At 48.6% G+C, this 18,909-nt stretch overlaps 2 long non-coding RNA genes across 2 annotated transcripts in view; one reads left to right on the top strand and one right to left on the bottom strand.

Annotated features, from left to right (window-relative positions):
• Positions 1-7: 7 nt before the first annotated feature.
• Positions 8-18,909, bottom strand: part of LOC308064438 — a 67,986-nt gene continuing 49,084 nt past the window's right edge. The window contains exon 4 of the long non-coding RNA XR_013928380.1: positions 8-2,725. This is a non-coding gene — a long non-coding RNA (uncharacterized lncRNA). The remainder of the gene's footprint in view (positions 2,726-18,909) is intronic.
• On the top strand, positions 2,732-17,021 carry LOC308064442. The gene is made up of 2 exons (XR_013928384.1): positions 2,732-14,997; positions 15,403-17,021. It is a non-coding gene; the product is annotated as an uncharacterized lncRNA (long non-coding RNA).

The raw sequence follows: 18,909 nt of genomic DNA, 5'->3' as shown, positions 1-18,909 counted from the left end.
GCTGTGGGGTGAGAAAACAGAAAATAAATAATGAAACTGTCTACAAAAATCATAACTGTTTGCTGATGAATTCAAGAAGCATCAACAGCCATCCTGAGTTTTGATAGCATGTCAGATTACCCAGCCTGAATTTCAACAGACCATCAAGTTGCTCACAGCAGAGAGGAATGAAAACATTAGGTGTGCTGCAGGCGGGGGGAGTTTCAGTGCCCCCCCTGCCCCCCTCTAGGGAGGCAGGTGGGAAAGTGGAGCGGGTGCTGTTTGTCATTAGCCTTTGGAAGACCCTCTCCTGCCACTGCCTCGAGCGCTCCTCTGCTGCGGTGAACCCCTTCTCCTCACCTTGTGGGCGCATTTCGTTTCTTTGGTGTTTGAGCTCATCTGGGAGAGCAGCAGGGAGATGGGGAGGCTGTGCAGGGACAAAAAGAGGCAACAGGGGTGCAAGGGAAAGGGGACAGTGGGCAGAATGAGCTGAAAGGCTCTGGACCCCTCGAGAGGGGGCTGTGACCTGGGGCTATGCACTGCTGGAAGCCAAACAGCTGCGTCCTTTCTCCCCTCCCATGTGCTATCAGCTTGAGAAAATAGCCAGGATTGTTTGTCTTATGAGTGTCCTTGATCTGGACGGGCAGGGGAAGCTGTTTTGGGTGAAAAAGAGACGCTGCCCCACTAGATAACACCGTGTACCCGCGGCAGGGCCAGTGCCCTCCTGGTTTTGCAGCACCACGTGGCAGCCAGAAGCTGAGCCTGGGCTGGCTGCAGTGTGGGCAGGGTGGCCTCTCCTCTCTGTTACACCGGGCATGCAGAATGCGTTCCCCCTTCCAGATATGGGGGATATCTGTCTTTGTAAGTTTTTTCTGGGCTTCGGAGGGTTTTATGAGTTCTGGGCATGCAGGTAATAGAAGGAGGTGGCTGAAGAGGCTGCTCCTGATGAGGAAGAAGGGAGTGTGAGGTGCTGGAGGGACCGGCAAGCAAGGAGCTCAAGCTGGGTGTAACAAACAGGTCTAGGACAAGGGAAGGAACCCAAGCAGAAGGATCTGCTCAGGAAAAGCAAAATTTGTGGCTTGGGAGCTTATTTAGGGGGTCCAGTGCTGGGACAGTATGGCAGCAATCCCAGCCTTGAGACTGGAGAGGAGAATTTAGGTCTTGTCTTTCTCCCTTTGCTGCTCCAGTGGGGCATGTGCCATGTGTAGGGTAGGACTGGCAGTGGGAGCACTGGCCAAGAGAGAGTGTGGCTTTCTCAGCAACTTGCCTCTGCCTTCATGAATGCAGTGATGGAGCTGCCAGAAAAGCAGAGGCTGTGCTCATGGTGGCTCGGTGGTGAACCGGAAAGTGGCAGGAGCTCATGAGAAACAACAAATCCGAGGAGAGGGATTCATTTTTCAACCCCGAAGTAGGCAGAGGAAGTTGCACAAGGCTGATTTACATACTTAAGCAGGGGTTTTGGCATTTGTGCCCAGCCTTGTGGTTCATTTCCTCATTCACTCAAATGCATGAAGAGTGAACAAATGTTTGGTAAACAGGAACCTAAGGTTTCAGCGATGAAAAGCTTTAACTCTCACCCACAGAGCTGCTTGCAGCATTGGCTTGGAAGATGATAATTTGCCGCCACCCCGATCTCATGCCTGGGGTAGCTCCAGCTGCCCCCCACCCCCCCCATTGCCTCGCTCCTGCACCCCCCGTGGGAAGCACCCCCCGCTGCTGGCAGCCTGGCGGGCAGACCCACCGCGCTGCCAAGGGTTTGAATGAGCGAGGAAAGCGTGCAGCGAGGTGGGGCCCTTCGGGTCGGCCTCCATCGGCGCTGCTGAGGGCCAAGCTGGGAAACTTGCACAGCTGCTGCCCGGGCTCGAGTTGGTCTATGAATAACGAGAGCTTTCCATCACCAGGGCTGTCGGTCCAGGTATTTGCAAGCACTTTATTTGGTGGTTTCTTTTTAGTGTGGTTGCTGGACGGGGAGGACAGGATAGAGAGAGGAACCTTTCATGCTTCAGCCTTCTGCAGCATCCGGTGTTTTCATGAAACCACAAAGGACGTTAAAGTAAAAAGAACAAGCGCTCTGTTTATAGGGATTTAGACGGTCAAAACAAAGAGGGGGCTGTGTTGTTCAGTGATCGCCTGGACTCGAGGAGCCTGAAGATATAGGTTCACAAGAGATGGGCTTCCAGACTGGAGCCCACCCTGCCTTCCCACCCTCCCTGGGCCAGTTTGCTGCCCCTCGCTTGTGCTGCTGCAAGGGTTGGCAGAGCTGGCTGGCACTCTGTGTCCAGTGTGCTGCCCAGCAGTGCTCTGCATATTAAAAAGTCTCTCAGGAAGATGACTCCAGCCTTCTGCAGCTGCACGGGAATTTGTCTTGTTCAGGGCTTTTCCACTCAGAGCTCCTTGCAGGACACATTGGATGCAAAGAAACGTGCAGCACCCCGAATGAAAGCTGCACGGGGGAGGGAGTTGGCCAATCTGTGGTCCACACACCATCAGCTGCTGCTGCACTGGTTGAGAGCAAATGTTCCTTTCTACCACCTGTGTTCAGTGCAGATTTTTGTGCAAGCATGATGGTGGGAGCTAGCACAGAAACAGGACTGATGGCAATAGCAGAAAGGCTGCTGCTCCCAAAGGTAGTCCCGGTGCTTTTTTAGGAGTGTTGCACCAGAACAATGGCAGTGGGAGGGAAAGGGTGATGACAGCCTGTGACTCTTAATCACTCGCGCTCATCTCTCCTCAGTGTCCAAGCTGACTGAAATACAAAAGGAAAGCAATGGCACAGCATAAAACAGATGCTGGAAGTTCTTTTCATGATCTAAAACCAGCGTCCCCAACCACAGCCCCCGGGCTCTATGCTGAGGGGGAGAGCAGGGTGTGAAGCTGCCCCAGCCCACCGCTCCCCCACCGCACTTCATCACTCAGGGGAGCAGGCTGCAAAGCAAGAAACAGCCTGTAACATCCTGAGCCAGCCAGTGCTCCTTGGTAGGTATTTGTGGAGGAAGGCATTTTGCAGAGGTGCAGTACAAACGGCTGCAGTGCCATTGCAGACCAAAGGTCTGTCCAGCCAGTGCTGGGCTATGGTGGTGGCTGCAGGAGCTTGCCGTCTCCCTGCTCCTACACCCCGGCAGCTGGCATGAATTCCAGAAAGTCAGGGGTAATGCGGGGGGAGAGCACGGGAAAGGTACAACTCCACGCGGCTGTGGGTGCTCTGCACCGAGGAGCAAGTCACCCACAACACCCATGCTCTGCCTCCAGCTCAGCGTGTCAAAACTTTTCCATCTGATTAAAAGCTGCTCTGGTTTCCTAGATAAAGCTGCTTCTGGCCATGGCCAAAATTCCTGGTTTCTCCTTGCTGCTGGAGTGCTGGTATCTTTTAGGAGGAAGAGCTGGAGGAGGCAGACTAAATAGGTATGTTTTTACCTGCATTTTTCAGTCATCCAGCAGCCACTGGACATCTCATTTAAGTATATTATTAGTAACCCAGACATTCCAAACATAACCAGCAAGCAAGTATGTGTATGTGCGCTGCCCCCAGACGCTGCTGGTGCGTGTTTCTGCCCCGTGGCTGTGTGTGTCCCAGGAGCGGCTCTCCCAAGCCTGGCATTGCCGGTGGGCAGGGACAGCCGGGATGGGGCCAGGCGAGAGCCCTCCTTGGCTTTGCAGGGAGGGCAAGCACCTGCTTCTGGGCTTCCCCAGGGCTCAGCCCCCTTCCAGGGTTCAGACTTTCCTGAGTTAAAAGGGTTGGCGATATGTGGTGCTCTGTGTGAACTGAACTATGTTCAGATCATCTCCTGTTAACCTGCGAGGAAAATATTGGGCTAAGAATATTTTAGAAGCCTTTGGAAGGGCGAGGCCTGAATCAAGAGCTGATGTTTTATTATCCAACTTTCCATAACAAGCTTTCCATTCACGGAGTGCCAGTAAAATTTTGAAATCATATTTTGGGTGTGGAAGAGATCTCATAAATTCTAGTACTTATGGAATCTGTGAAAATTATATTCTCTTTGGGTTTACGTAAAAGCATTTCCTGAGACAAGCATTTGGATGTGTATCCTACACAATTGTATTGCTACTAAGTGTGTTACTCGGAAAACAGACACAAATGCAGAATCCTTACTTGAGGTTCCCTTTTAGTTAAAATCCTGCAGCAAATGGTAGATGTTCCTGTCCATTACTAGCATGTACCAAATTATCAACCAAAGGACTTCCTAAAGGGCTGTGGGTTTGACCATGAGATGGCCAGGAGGTCAGTGTGGTCTCTCAGGTTAACAGCAGCATGGGAGGGGTAACTCCAAGTTCAGTAGCATCGTCCCAGACTTACATGCTGGTGAGTCCCTTCAAGCTAGCCAATACCTCCCATGTCCTGTCCAGCATGCGGTGAGCTTTGTGTAGACTTTGAGACTGAGGTTTTAGAGCTCCTGCCTGTCTGAAAGCCCTGGTTAGAAAGTAGATTAATTTTCCAGATAGTCAATATTTTTGATAGCTAAGTTTCTGTGGATCATGTCTTTAGTGTTATCTTGAAATATATGTTGATGTCATGTAAGCGTGTTATCACTCAGAGACAATACAAAGTGCTTCAGATGCTAGGCAGAGAGCCAAAACCTGTCCTTGGATGAGTATTTGCAGTTCCTCTTGACTCCCTGGTATCTGAAGGTCAACTTGGACCTGGAGACTCCTGCAAAGCTGAAATATCTAGTGTGCCAAAGAAGTTTTAGGAGGGCAAAAGTAGTTATCAGCAGTTTCCAGTTGCTTTGTTCTGGTGATGAGGATATAAAACGTGTGTAAGAGGGGGCAAAAGTAACATACTAACTGCATGTTGTAGGATTGTATAATCCCTTGGTTTCTAGCTGTTTAAGTGTAAAGTATTTTGCTCTATTGCCTTATAAGTCACTCTGAGCAATTCCGTAGCCTCTTTGCTAGCACCGAGTCCAGCCGCATCTTTGACTGAGTGTGTGTTTTTTGCTAATTCTACTGACTTTGTCTGTTGGGTCCATCTGGGAAGCTGGCACTTCTGTGCAAGGTTAGGGGTGCTTGCAAGAGGCATTCAGCTTGGGTCCACCTCTTCTCCCCTGGTTTCAGAAGACGTCTGTAAATGTAGTCCTATGCGCAGACATCAGGGAGCCAGCAGCACTAAATACAGTCTGCTAAACACTGATGCTGTGCTTGGCCAACACCTTATGAAACTCAGTCCTGTGCGTGGAGATTACAAACTAGACAGTCATGCTGAGCCTTTGGGCATGCTACCAAGGATAGACAGAGGACTGGGCTGTCAGAAAGCATTGAAGCTTTTTGGATTTGGGTACGTGCAGTAACATGACAGTGTGCTCCAGCGCTGTGTTTCTTGCATACAGAAAGACAAGGGAATTCCCAGGCATTTACAGGGAGAAATGACCAAGCACACCCGAATAAGCAGCAGGCATCACAAGAAAGCAGATTTTCGCTCCACCTCTGTTTCTGCCCAAGACCTTACACCGTGCAACCCTTTGCAAATCTACTCCTGCTGCTTAGAGCATTGAGCTTACCCAACCCTCTGTGCCTGTGAAACCTCCCACAAACTGGGAACAAGTCCGGTATTCTCCTCTCTGTTGCTGTGCCTTTGTAACCTCCAGCCTGCAGGTGTGGAAGGGCTCTGCAGTCCCCGTGGTCAGGCCAGAGCAGGCTGCCGGGCAGGTGATGAGCACGCACAGGCATGGTGCAGCCCTCCTGGTGCTGCTGCTCCTGCTCCCCCAGGGTCACCAGCTCTAACAGAACACAGTTACCCTTTCTCTCTAAAATGAAAGACCAGAGGATTTACACATTTATCTGCAGATCCCACCCTCCAAACTTTTGTCCTGCCTCAGACAGCCCCTACTGCACCAGGCTGAGCTCAGTGCAACTCACAGCTCCGGGGCTGAAAGGTGCAGCCTGAAGCAGGAGGCACCAGCCCTTTCCAAAGGGTGGAGGGTTGGGTTGGGTTTAGATTGAAATTTGGAGTGTGTGTTGTGTGCTGGGAAGGAGCAGACCCGCAGCCTTGCCTGGAGGGAAGCTTCCCCAAGATTTCAATAATAACAGAGTCAACAGCACTCAAAATAAATTACTAGAAAGCTACATATTTAATAAAACTGAGATTATTTTTTTTTGGCAGGATTTTTGGGCTAGCAATCATTCCCTATTAAACTGTGTGGCATGATGTAAAATCCCTGTAGAAGAGGTTATCTTTCTCTGTTGAACTTCAGCAGGCTTCCCCAGGAGGACAGAGGCTGAAGTCATTCCAGGGGCACCACAGAGCTACAAGCAGCTGCATCTGGTGCTGGGGCTGCCCATGGTCCCCTCAGTGCGAGTCCCATCAATGCGCCTCTGCCCGGAGCTGTCACAGGGAATTGCCCCCCTGCTGCTGTCCTCACTCGTGGCTGGGCTGGCTCCCGCCACCCGGTAGCATGCCGCCTGAGGAGGGCTTTTCTCACCATGAAAGTACCTCCCAGTTATTACTGGGCACTGGCCCGAGGCCACTGGCTTGTTCCACACTGGCCCCGAAGTAGCCTCCAAATGGCAATGACTCCTCTGACGTCTCCACTAAATGAATTTGCTCTTTACAGGCAACTGGTTCACTTTGGGTGCCAGGATATTGCCTTGTGGTTGCTAATAACCTGGGCTAGAACTGAGCTGGTGATTTATAGGGGGAAAGGCTTCATATCTGCCTCCTTAAGTGCCTGCCTTGCTCCTTTGCCTCTCTCGGTGATCTCTCTTCCGATCCCCTTGCCGCTCACATTCTGGGTATTTCCAGCTACCTCTGAACAAGGCATTAATGTAGATAAATATTACTGCAAGGAAGTAATGGCCAAATACTCTCTGCATCATCTATATGCATTGGTTGGGGAGCGATTTTTCATTTCATACATCATTTGCTATTTCAGCATGTGGCAATTCTGCAAAATGAGGAAGGAGAATTAGAGAGTTGAAGAGCCCACCCCTTGTTCCTGCCGTTCCCAACGCTTGTGAGCGCGGGCACAAGGCGATTACTGTGCAGTTACTGGCCTGAGACGCATTTGGATGAGCTCATGAGAATCTTGTCCTGACCCTGTATTAGCCACCCTGTGCACCTTTTTTCTTCCCACCTTTCTGCCTCTCTTCTTTGCTCAGCTTTAATGCAACCGTTTAGGTTTAATCTCCTTTCCCACCCTCCCCCAAACCTCCACTTCACTGTATTCTGCATTTTTCCAGTGTAATTGATCCCAGCATATAACACACAACTACCAGCCCTTTCCCCTAACTCCAATAAGAGCTCATACCCCACTGAAGTAATCTTTCCCACCTGGGCTGCTCCTGTGGTTTCATATCACTTAATCCTCCCCCATGAGCTGAGGACGAATTTAAGGTAACATCTGCTCGGCTTTATGTTGGTTGTGTTCGTACTGGGGGTCCCATGGTTCCCATCATCAAGCAAGCAGGAGGAACAAAAGCCAGAGCCCCATTTTTTCTGGGAGATAACCGACTCTGCTGGGCTCACCCTGCTATTAGAGAGCCCATTAAAATCGAGGATGTAGGTTCAGTAAATTTATTCTTCCGGATCGCTGTGCTTATTCAGCCTGCCTATTTTCCCCTCGAGTTTCTTCGTAAATTCATTTCCCCCGGCTCCCTCCCCATTGCTGGTGGCACTGGGCTGCGAGGTAGGAGCTGAGCCGCCTTCCCCTCGGCAAGCCACAGGCTCGGGTGGTCCTGCACCTCGGTGGTCCCACAGCTAGCAGTGTTGGCATGCCAGCTATGCTGCGGAGCTGCGTTTGAAGTCTTCTGCTGGAAAGAGCTACCAAATTTGCTTTGTGGTGACTGCTCCTTAAAGGCAAGGGGCACCCTCATGCAGCACCCGGCCAGCAACACCCAAGCTCCCTGCAAAAGCTGTGGGCAGCAGGGAGGTGTGGGAAATGCAAAGTGTTTCAGGTGCCTGCTGATCCCAGGGACGTATCTGAAGGTCATCTCCTCTGTCATACTGCAAGGGGGGGGACGGGACTAAAGGGTGTCTTTCTGAAGATCTCTTCCTCTTACGGTCTCACGCCATGCAGAGCTCATTCATCTCCGCAGTGTGCTGCTGCACTCCTTGAAGTGAGCCATCATTTCATTTTCGGTGACTTCCTAATGTGTTTGTTCCTTTTTTTTCCCCAAGCAACAGCACAGGCATTGCTGCATTTGGCAAAAGAACAAAGCCTTATTGTTCAAAGCCTGCGCGCTCCAGTATCAGCTGGGACAAACACACCATTGCACTCCTAGACCTCAATCTCAAAAGCCAGCTGGACAAAGGGTGAAAAGGCTCAAAATCACATGTTAGAAAAAGCCTTTACCTTTATCTTGTCTCTAAAGGACTCTGTCAAGTAAAGTTTTCTATCCGTGCTTTCTTTTTGCCAATAATATCTCCAGAAACCTGAAAATAGCATCTCTTTCTCTATTGATTTGTCTCCCTGAGAAGAACTGGCTTCTCCCCCTCCGACTGACACGGCTCATCATGTCGATCTGCTTATGCAACTCCGTTATCAATGAACGTCAGCATGGCTCTGGTCACACAAAGTGAACCCACTATCCATTTCTTTGCAACTGTGTGGCAGCAACAGCTCTCCCAGGAGTCTCCTCCGTGGGCTGCACCTCCCGAGGCAGGTGCTGGGGTGATGCTTCAGCTCTCACACAGTTCTGTCCCAGCGTGGACCCTGGCAGCAAGTGGTGGATGAAGCCCAGGAGGCTAGTGCATCGGTTTGAAACTACTTTGTAGCCAACTAAAACATGCATTGCTAGTATAAAATATCTTTTTGCAGTGTCCAATTTTTATGTCATAATTATGCCTGGAAAAAAGGGCAGTTGTTTTTTTTTTTTGACGTGCTTATCTACACTTCAGAAGCGTGGACCTGGTTACTTTGCCACAAAACACCTATATAATTCTTTCCCTTTAAGCCAGACTTCTCAGCCTTCAATTATTTTTGCGGTTCCCCCTGCTCCTCCTCCAGCCTTGCTGCCATGCTGATCAGGAGGCATCCAGAAGGAAAGATTGCACAACAGCGATCAGACAGTTGCTTATCTCTCTGCCCTGGGATATATCATGCAGCCCAAAACCCTCCTGAGACTTTTTCTGTTGATGTGACAAATTGTAAACTCCTGTCCAATTTCCTGTATGCTAACCCTGCAACGTCTTTCACTGCATTTGGGTCTCCTCCTCCCATAGGGTGTCTTAATTTTGGACTATTTCCTCCCTAGACAAATTAGTCTGTTTGTCCTTTGAGCTAGGTCATTTTCTCTCCATGTCCCATATCTTTTTTTGTCCTTTTGTGTTATATTCCATTCCTGGCTGTTGATTGCATCTCCTCCCCAATATAGTATCAATTGCAGTTTTAATAAACATGCTGTCTAATGCTTTTTCTAGATCATTAATGAAGATGGTAAATAAAACTGGAGCTAACACCAGTTTCTAGTAATAACCCTACTGGATGCCTCCCCGCAAGCTGACAGTTTTGTCGTTGATCACTATTCATCACCGTGCCTGAACGTCAGTGTCCCCGTGTGAGGTAATTTATATTCATTTAACACCATTCATCACAGAATCAGAGAAAACCACGGCTAGAAAGGACCTCAAGAGGCTGATTTCAGAAATATTCCTGAAGTTTCCAGCCCACTCTTAGGATAGAGGTTTCATATCCTTGCCAGGCAGGTGGGTTTAGTGCTCCTTAGCCTTCCCTTTTGCCAGGCATCTGACTTTAACCTCTCTTGCTGCAATTCAGGCCCTTGTTTCTTGCCACACTCACAATGGATATAGAGAACTGTCTGGAGAACAGCTTATCCCCTCCTCCTCCAGTGATATCTTTCACACACTTGAAAATTATTGCGTCTCCCCTAGCCTCCTTCTTGCTGGAGTAAACAACCCCCTTTGAACAAATATTCTTCCGCAAGTCCTGTTTTCTAGACCTTTCATCCCACTTTCTTGCAGACTCTCCTGAGCTGGGTAAAGATCGCAGCAGCACCGCATGAAGCAGAAATATCAGCCGTGTATTTTACAGGCAGAGCTTGTCTTTGAATGCCCTGGTATGGTGATTGCCTTGTGTGTGACAAAACGGCACTTTTTATTTGTTTCAGGTTCCTGAGTTGCTGCATATCTCTCATTTTGTCCCTGTGCAGCTGATTGTACCTACCTCTGTGCATCGCTTTGCTTCTCTCTTTATGGAGTTGCACCCTGTTTTTCAGACCTTGTTCAGATCTCTAACATGTCAGGATGATTTTTTATTCTAATCCTCTTCTCTCATGTCCTTGTGTCTCACCTCAGCTTGGTGTCATCTGCATATGTGATAAGGATGCTCACTATTCCATCATCCCGTGGCTGGACCTCTGTTGAACGCTACCCAACCCTTCCCTGTATTTTGACAAAAACGCCTTCTTTCTGAGGACAGTTTTCCAGCTGGTTTTTACCCCTTCCTTCAGGTAATTTGTCCAGGGCGTGTTTCCTTAGCGTGCATCTTGTAACGTGAAGTGAGATGATACCAAAGGCCTTGCCAAAGCCAAGACGCAAGATGTCTCCTGTTTTGTCTGTATCCAGAAGCCCTGTCACAGGATGAAATTAGGTCGACTTGACATGATTTGCTCCTGGCAAATCAGGGCTGGCTGTTCCTCTTCTCTTGGTTGTTTCCTAGGTGCTGATGATTAGTTTGTTTAATTATTTGTTCCAGTGCATTTCCAGGAACCGAAATCAAGATGACTGGTCGTAGCTGCCTCTTGTTTCCCCTTTCCGCAGCCAGGCAGGGTGCTGCTCTGCGAGGAGCCCATGCTGCTCCCAAGGGATCCCGGAGGATCCCAGCCTGGGCCAGCCCCTGTGTGGAGCACCGCTGCCGTGCTGGCAGACCGCTGCTTTCCTCAGCCTTGCTCTGACCACCAGCCTATAGCCAGGACGCTTCCCTGCTCGCCTTCCTGTCCTGTGCTGGTTGTGTTTCCTTTTCATGTCTTTCTTGATTTTATCCATCACAATATAAGCCAAACTTTGAAGAGAACCCTTAGCCATCCACATGCATCTCAGTCTTCTGTTTGCTCCTCCTTCCCTGCGAGGCCCCTGATGACTGACCAGCTTAGCCAGCTGATCTTTCCCAAATATTTCTTAACCTTCATTTTCGCACTGGCATGACTTAACGTTTGTGCCACATTGCAATTGTTCCCATAGACAACGTCGACGCTCCTGAAAGTCTTTGTCCTTGGATTTGTTTCCCTGAGTGCCCGCGTACCAAGCTAGTGCGAATATCTGTGGTGCTCAGCAAAGCCTCTCAGCGGGGAAATGCAGAAACTCAGCCTTTCAATGAAATCGTGGAGTTGCCCACTTCCAACTGGACTTTCCCAACCTGCACAAGACTTCTTGTTTTCGGCAGTTTCTTTGTCTCTTAGCAAGAGTAAGCACAGTAAGCCAAATTCTGACCTCATTTACACCAGTAAAATCTGGATCGGTGCCAGGAAACTGCTGAAGTTGTTTTGGGCTTACAGTGATGAGAATGAGAGCAGCATCTGCCTCATTAATTCCCCCAATCCACAGAAAGTAAATGATTCCAAGAGGAAATAGCTCCGCAGAAGGGAGCCCTGGAAAGAATTAGAGACTGACTTAATGGGATTAAGGGGAAAAAATGCTTTAGCAAATCCAAATCAATTCTCTCTTCAAAACATTCAAGGTGCCAAAATAAACACAAACACTGTTTTGGGAAGGAAAAGGTTAAAAAGCTATGAAAACAAAATATCTCGGCCTTTTCTAATGATGTCCCATAGCAGAATGAGCACAACCCAGAAAGGGTTGCTGAGTCAGCAATACCATACCTGCCGCTTGGTGTTTATCCATGGGGCTCTAGGGGTGGAAAGTCAAGTCTCTCATTTTATCCATGGGGCTCATTCTGCATTTTCAGGTTTGATAAAAAAGCCATGGAAACCAGACAGCATTACAAGCAGGGATGGGTGAACAGGTCTGGCACAATGAAAACCCCTCTGTCAGATGCCTGGCCAGCCTGACATCCAGTTCCTAGAGCCGTTCCTCCAGTTGTTGCTTTGGCTTTTTGTTCTGCATTTAATTACCATCTTTGCATGCTTCTTCACCCACTCCACACTGTGCATGGTGCTAGGATCAGATGTGCCAGAACTAAATAAGTATGTGCAAAGAGCCTGCTCCTGAGGTGTTGCCAGATACGCTAGGAGCTGCACTGCAGACGGTGTGCTTTTGTGCAGTCAGGTGGAAGGGGGAAATATTCTGAGCAACCGGCAAAGGCCAGCACCTTTCGGCCAGGTAGGTGAGCCTGCAGGCTGGCGGCAGGAGAGCAGGAAGGAGCACAGGGCTCATACTTGCCTGTTAGTAACAGCTGAGGGTGAGCAGGAGCTGTGACCTGCATATAGAAAATGCCTTCCTCCATCTCCTGCCAGTGAGGTGGCTGCCCCCATTTACCAGCCACCCTGCTCAACCCACCAGAAGAGCTGCAGCAAAATAGTGAAGAGGATGGCCAGACCTTTGAGTGACATGGGTGTTTCTTCTCTGCTTATATACAAGAGTGCACCTTGCCGAGGGCAGTCGAGTACTAAGGACACGCACTGGCCACTATGATGGTCTGAAGGCTTTTGAGGAAGAACAGGGCTTTACACAAAGATCCCCACACTCCAAAGTAAGCTTGGCTAAATGAAAGCATTCAGAGGGGGGAATTGCAAGAAAGTACAAGGGCCACAAAGCACGGATCTATTTCACATAATTTAGAAATTATAAGGCAACTTGATAACAGAATAGAAGTACTGCAATAGGAAAGAGATTTCTGAGTGTGGACTTCCATTTAGGACAAAACCCCACCATTGTGTGATCCAGCGGCTAGAAAGCAGAGGCAAGCCAGAGGCAGAAGAGAAAAAAAGCTTGCACTTGTTACATGAGGGTAACTAACCAAAGAAAAAGCTTTTCTAACACCCTGGTAGGCTCTCCGGACCTTGCAGTCTTTAAGCCAAGACTACGTGACTTTCTAACAGATGCATGGCAGCTCAAACAGAAGTCAAGGGCCAGCATCAGAAATGACTGGGGGAGGTACGCTGGATCTCTTATGCAATAGGTTACACTTGATGATCATAATGGTCTCTTCTGACCTTAAACAATGAATCCCTGACATTCAGCTGTGCTCAAGTGCGGCACTTTATTGTACAGCAGTTTGGGATCAAAAATAGCTGTTATCAGTGAATTAAACAGGAAAATTAACAACATGGTTGCTCCAGCACCCCTTGTGCTCCTTAATTTAGTATTTCTTTATTTTATGTTGTCCTTAAATTTTTAGTGTGCTGCAGAACTGTGTATCGGATATGCAGAAGCACATTATAGGGGTAATTAGGAGGCAGCTGGAGGGTTTTGGCAGCTGGGAAGGGGACAACAAGCACTCTTGGCTCTTTGAGAGGCAGCGTGGATTTGTGGGAGAGGGACATTAGCTGAATGCTAAGATTGTCAGCAGGGAGAGTCAAAGGGGCTGACAATAGTATTTGCATCATCTTGAAATTAACCACTTCCACAGGAGAACAGTGTGCAGCAAAATAGGAGCTATTGTTTGGCCTTTAGACTGGTGATCTCTCGAATCTTGCAGCAAAAGGTTTTTTTTCAATGCGGAATGACTGGTTTAAACCCAAAGTATAGCTCCTGCTTGCACTGATGGCATTTACAGAGGCTTAAGGCCAAATGCTTGAGGAAAGCCCTGCTGTCACAAGACACGGCTCTTGGTGTGGTGTGTGCTGCAGGAGTTCATGCTGGTCCAGAACCAGGGTCTGTGCCCACAGTAATGCATGGCTGAGACAGGCTTTGCTTCACTTGCTTCACCTCGCCACAATGAGTCTGGCTTGGGGTGTGTGTCCTCTGCAAACTGCAGAAACTGCTGCTCTGCTCCCTTGTTGCCCATGAAGGCTTAAACCTTGCAGCCAGAGAAGGATGGTCTGCGTAGGAAGCTGGCTTTAGGAGGGACTGAAGTGAAGCTGGGGCTGGGGAGGCAGGACATGGACACATAAGGTGCTTCTCACTAGCATTTCAGTCTGGATGAAAGCAACACATCTCCTGGTCGTGCCACATAATTGTCGTTCAATGATTCACACTGTGGAAGAGGATTGGGACATGCAAGCTGGGTTCCCCTTGGGTGATGCTGTGCTGGGAGAGGAGATGCAGGTGTGCACCTGAGATGCTCCAACCTGTGACTGCTCGGGCCACAGCTCCAGGCTGGAGCCAGTCACAAGTAAAACAGGCTGACAGCACACCAGTGCTGCTCTGCTGCTGCTCTGTTTGCTAAGACAGACACAGCCTTTACCCTCTGTGACTGTGTCAGTCAAAACACTCTAATGTCTTTCATTGCCCAAGATCAGAAGTGATTAAGTTAATTTATATTTCAGAAGGACCCATCAAAGGAACTGTCTTGGTCAGGGTATGATTATCAGAAAGGCCAGAGTGTTTTGTCTCTGTCCTGTGACTTACTGAAGATGCGAGGTTGCCTTTCTGCTGAGAAACAACTTGTTCCTGATCTCTTAAGTTTTCCTGATTGATATCTTCCCTGCCCTGAGCCAAGGCTGTGCTATTTTTTTGTTAATGTCTGAGGATTAATATAGGGGAAATATAAAGCGGTGAGGTTACATGACAGTCCTGGGCTTGGTTGTTTGAAGCCACCATAACCCTTCACTCTCCCCGGTCGACATCGCCACAGATGTGATTTCTAAGGTAAGCCACGAACCTCCAGGAGATCTGAAGGCTCAGCAGTAATCAAAAAGATCTGCTGTTTCTATGTATTGTGCTGCAGGTCCTGTAATTACTTTATTTAGATCCATTTTGTTGAATTGTACTTTGGTTCCTTCTTAGTTTTAATTATCTTTTCCACCTTCCCTTGCATCTTTCTTGTAGAAGGAACTCAGGCTTCCAACCAGGAGGGCCAAGGTCTTACTGGCATTGTCCTCACCTCCTCTGCTGGCATGCCCTTGGTGGAAACCATGCTGCAGCTCACTTTGGATGTCAAATGGGGTGGGGGTGGTCCAGCCTGGATGGCCACGCTGTTCCCCTAGGTGGGTACTGACGCTCTCTGCTACTGGAGGTGCTTTCCTTACAGGTACACTTGCAGTATCCAGCATCATTTAAGATCCTAAGCCCTCTTCACATTATTAGGAACATTAACTCTGCTTATTTTCGCAAAATCCTTTCCAAGACGATCATGTATTTCCTTCCTCAAACTTAAAATTTCCCTTTTATTTTACATGAAGAAACTGTTGTTTGAGTTGCTGGATATCATTGGAGACTGATCCTCCCAATCTATGCCAATGAGGAGCAAACTGAATCCTATCTTATATGTAATTTCCCAATCAGAGAACAAAATGCTTTGGCAATCTGGATCAAAGGCACTATGTAAAGTCATGATTATTGTTGTTATAGTGAAATAAGCTACTGGAAAAATCATGTTGACTTCTTTGTAGGCTGCCTGCACCGTGGAGCCTTTGATGTCTAATGGCCTGGCACTGTATCTTGTGTAAGTATAGCCTATAAACAGAAATAGATAATGAATAAGTAAATTATTATTTATTATTTTTAGGACCTCAGAACACAATCCTATATACATGATGCAATAGAGGGTGAAAAGCTATTAGAAAGAGACTAATAGGTAGGGCCTTTGATTTGATCCAGCATGGACATTTTTTACATACTTTCCATCCCATTTTAGATAGACATTCAGTCAGCGAGATGAGGTGTTAGTTCTGACTATACATCTTGAAACTTTATGTTGTTGGCAAACCAAAGCGAACAAAAAGGATGTTCTGTGTGAACTCCACAAAAGGGCTAGGGACGACGGGGGATGAAGGGTCAGGGCTCCTTGAAATTCAGTTGGATCTCGACATTATTCTTCCAGGCCAGAGGAAATCTCATGTGTGTTGTGAAAACCCCTTTCTTATATTCCAGAATCCTCCTCCATCTCCAAAAGTATTGGGAAAAAAACCCTTTAAAGCTGGATTGCGATTTGCTGTCACTCCGCTGTGCAAGGTCCCCACAGTGATGCTTCTGCCCCGCAGCGGCTGAGCAGCCACCGACGCTTTGGGGCTGTGGTGACCTCCCTCCAAAAGCCACAAAAAACCACAAAAGTGGCTGCCTGGCTGCGGCTGCTAGAGGGGCAGAGCCACAAACCTCCAAAACCTGCCTCACCTCCCGGGTTAGCCAGGCTCCCTGCCTTGTGGCTGCCGCAGTATGCCACGTCCCCGTGTTTCGCCACGTGGTTTTCCTGAACCTCTCTGCTCCCCAAACTCCTCCAACAGGGATGAGCACAGAAGGTGGGCAGGGGGGACGGTGTCCCCTTGACTGTCCCCAGCCTGTGCCCCTGGAAGCACCTCTGGCACGGGTACAGGCAGAGGCTTGGGGAGGGGACACTTTTGGGGCTGTTTCTTAGCAGGAAGCAGAAAGCGGAGTCCTGATGAGGCATCTCTCGTTAACTGCCTGTCTCCTCCAGGCTGTAAAGTAGGTGGGAAGATGGGGAGAAGGCTTCTGCCACTTCCCCTGTACGTGGGCCAAGGTGTCACGGGTGCTGTTGCCAGACACATCGCTGCATGTTCTGCCAGCTATGCTGGGGTGCTGACAGAAAATGCAGCACGAAGGGGAAAGCCAGCACTGGCATGGGGTGCCGGGGGGAAAGCACATGCCCCTGTGGGGCAAGCTCCGCAGCCCAGGGTGATGGCGTAGGTTGGATCTTGCATCTTGTTTGTTCTCTTGCAACATTGGAGGCTATGGAAGAGGTGTCCTCCAGTGCCCCCAGAAGCCTCTGGAGACCTTCCACCGCCAAGGTTTTGCTAGGAGGTTGATATGTCCCCAAGGGATTAACATCCAGGTTTGGGATATGGCTGGAGCAGCCCTGATCTTCCCTCCTCCAGGACCTGCTGTCACCATGTGTGGGCCCAACAGGAGAGGGGAAGGTAGCAAGGAAACATCAGGAAACTTCTGAAGGTGCTAATTAAGCAACTTTAAGGTATAAACATTTTTAATTGGACTAATTTTTTGTGTCACATACTATCTCTTGATGAGACGAGTCCTAAAATTAAAGCTGTTTTAATATCCCTCTCTCTCTCTCTCTTCCTCCACCTCCCTACCCTGCTTGTCTTTCTGGTCACAAAGTAGAAACCACTGAGGCTTTCTGGGCTTTGCTGAACACTGCTATTTTTAAGGTGATGTATTTGATTTACTTTAAATCTGACCAAAAACTCCACCTTGGGACCAGACCTCCTTTATCAATGCTGCAGCTAACTTTCTGCTTTTGCATGTAGATTTTTAAGGAGGAAAGGCAAAAATTGAGCTTGTAAGAGATGCTAGCTCACCACCTTAATGATGGTAGCACCATCTTTAATGTAACCTTTGCCCAGGGACACTGCAGCATATCACTGTCTCCCTGTGATAAATGCTACATCATCATCTCTTTTTCTTTCTTTCTTTTTTTATTAAATGTTTTTTAAATGACAGAAATGGGTTTGTATTGAATTATAAGATCCAAACACCATCAGGTTTTCCTGTCCGCTCCTTTGTCACTGTCACGGGCCAACCAACACTCTCCAGGCTTTAAGGGACTGGGGACTGTGGTCCAGGCTGTGCAGGTCATGCTCTCTCTGTTCTGCCCTGGGAATAGCTAAAGACATCAGATTTCAGCCTTCCTCTTATGAGCCGATTACTACTTCACGTGTGCCTGCCTTCCTATCTATTGTGCAAGACCAATTTTAAACCCAAGGCCTCAAAATTAATGACTCTGTGTTTGCACAGCACTATGAGATCCTTTCCCAAGGGACTGAGGAGCGGGAGGACAGAGACAGAAGGAGCTGAAGGGGGTCTGTACATTAAACTCTGGGGGGTTTATAACCTGCCCTGCCAAGAGGTGCTGGATACTTTTGGAAGCAGCAAGATGTGGTCCTGGCAGCTTCATCAGTTCAGCACTAAGGCTGGGTATTTCACAGCTTGCATAACCCTGATTTGCTTCAGGATTTTGCTGAGGGGTATGATGCCAAGGGCTGCACTGTAGAGGTTTTATTTCACTTCCAGGAGGCTGCTTGCCATTTTTACATTATCTCACATGGTCATGGAGCACTGCAGGTAATAGAAACCTTTAGTTTTCATTGATTATTCATGGCACAGTTTGCTTTGCTAGGCGTCCTCACAGGCCACAGAGCCTGCAGCCTCCCAGCACACATAAGGGGACATATTTCCTCACCACAGACAGTTTGGCTTGAAAATTTGCTTGAAGCATTCCAGCTCTGCAGGTAACAAGCATTTAGGTGGCTTTGACTCTGAAATCCTAAACAGCTCCTCACCAAGCACTTATGCTACCTCTGGCCCTCCTGGTACCACCAGCCCAGCTGCTGCCCCTGGGTGGGTTTGGTAGCCCGTTTGCCAGGGCACTGCTCCAAGCTACCCCCTCCTTCCAGCCAGCCATGAACTAACTCCATGTGCTAACCCTGATCTCTGCCCTGCAGGGAGCCAACTTGAGTCCCTGCCAGTGTGAGCTGGGACCTAGCAAGGCCTCCGAGGAAATGTTGGAACTCGGAGTTCCATTTCACTTTAAATTTTGGGGGGAAATCCTGAATGGCTCTTTATGAAGACTGTATTTTTGCAGCAGCCTGTTTCCTCTTTCCGTCTCCTTCTTTCCTTTCCCCACCTCTTTGTCTGCTAAATAAAACAACCTACATTTTTGACCTGAATTACTTTACATGTCCCTGAAGGCATGTGCAGCTCCCAGGACTGTAGGAGGGTTTTCTTCTTTGGTACGGTTAGATACCATCATTAGACATGACAGTCAAGCTGGATCCCCCCAGTCTGAACACTGTAATTGTATTTTGCCGTACAAACAATAACTGCATGTATTTCTGTAGTGCCAGCTGTCAGGGAGAGGAGCTTGGGCTGCTTTACAAAGGGGCAGGCATCAATCCTGTGGGCAAAATACCTCCCCATTTCTGCAG

The sequence above is a fragment of the Falco punctatus genome (assembly GCF_963210335.1).
Source record: "Falco punctatus genome assembly, chromosome: 5".
Taxonomy (NCBI): Eukaryota; Metazoa; Chordata; class Aves; order Falconiformes; family Falconidae; genus Falco; species Falco punctatus.
Note: the sequence above shows the minus strand (reverse complement) of the source record. Positions and strands in the feature narration are given on the sequence as shown.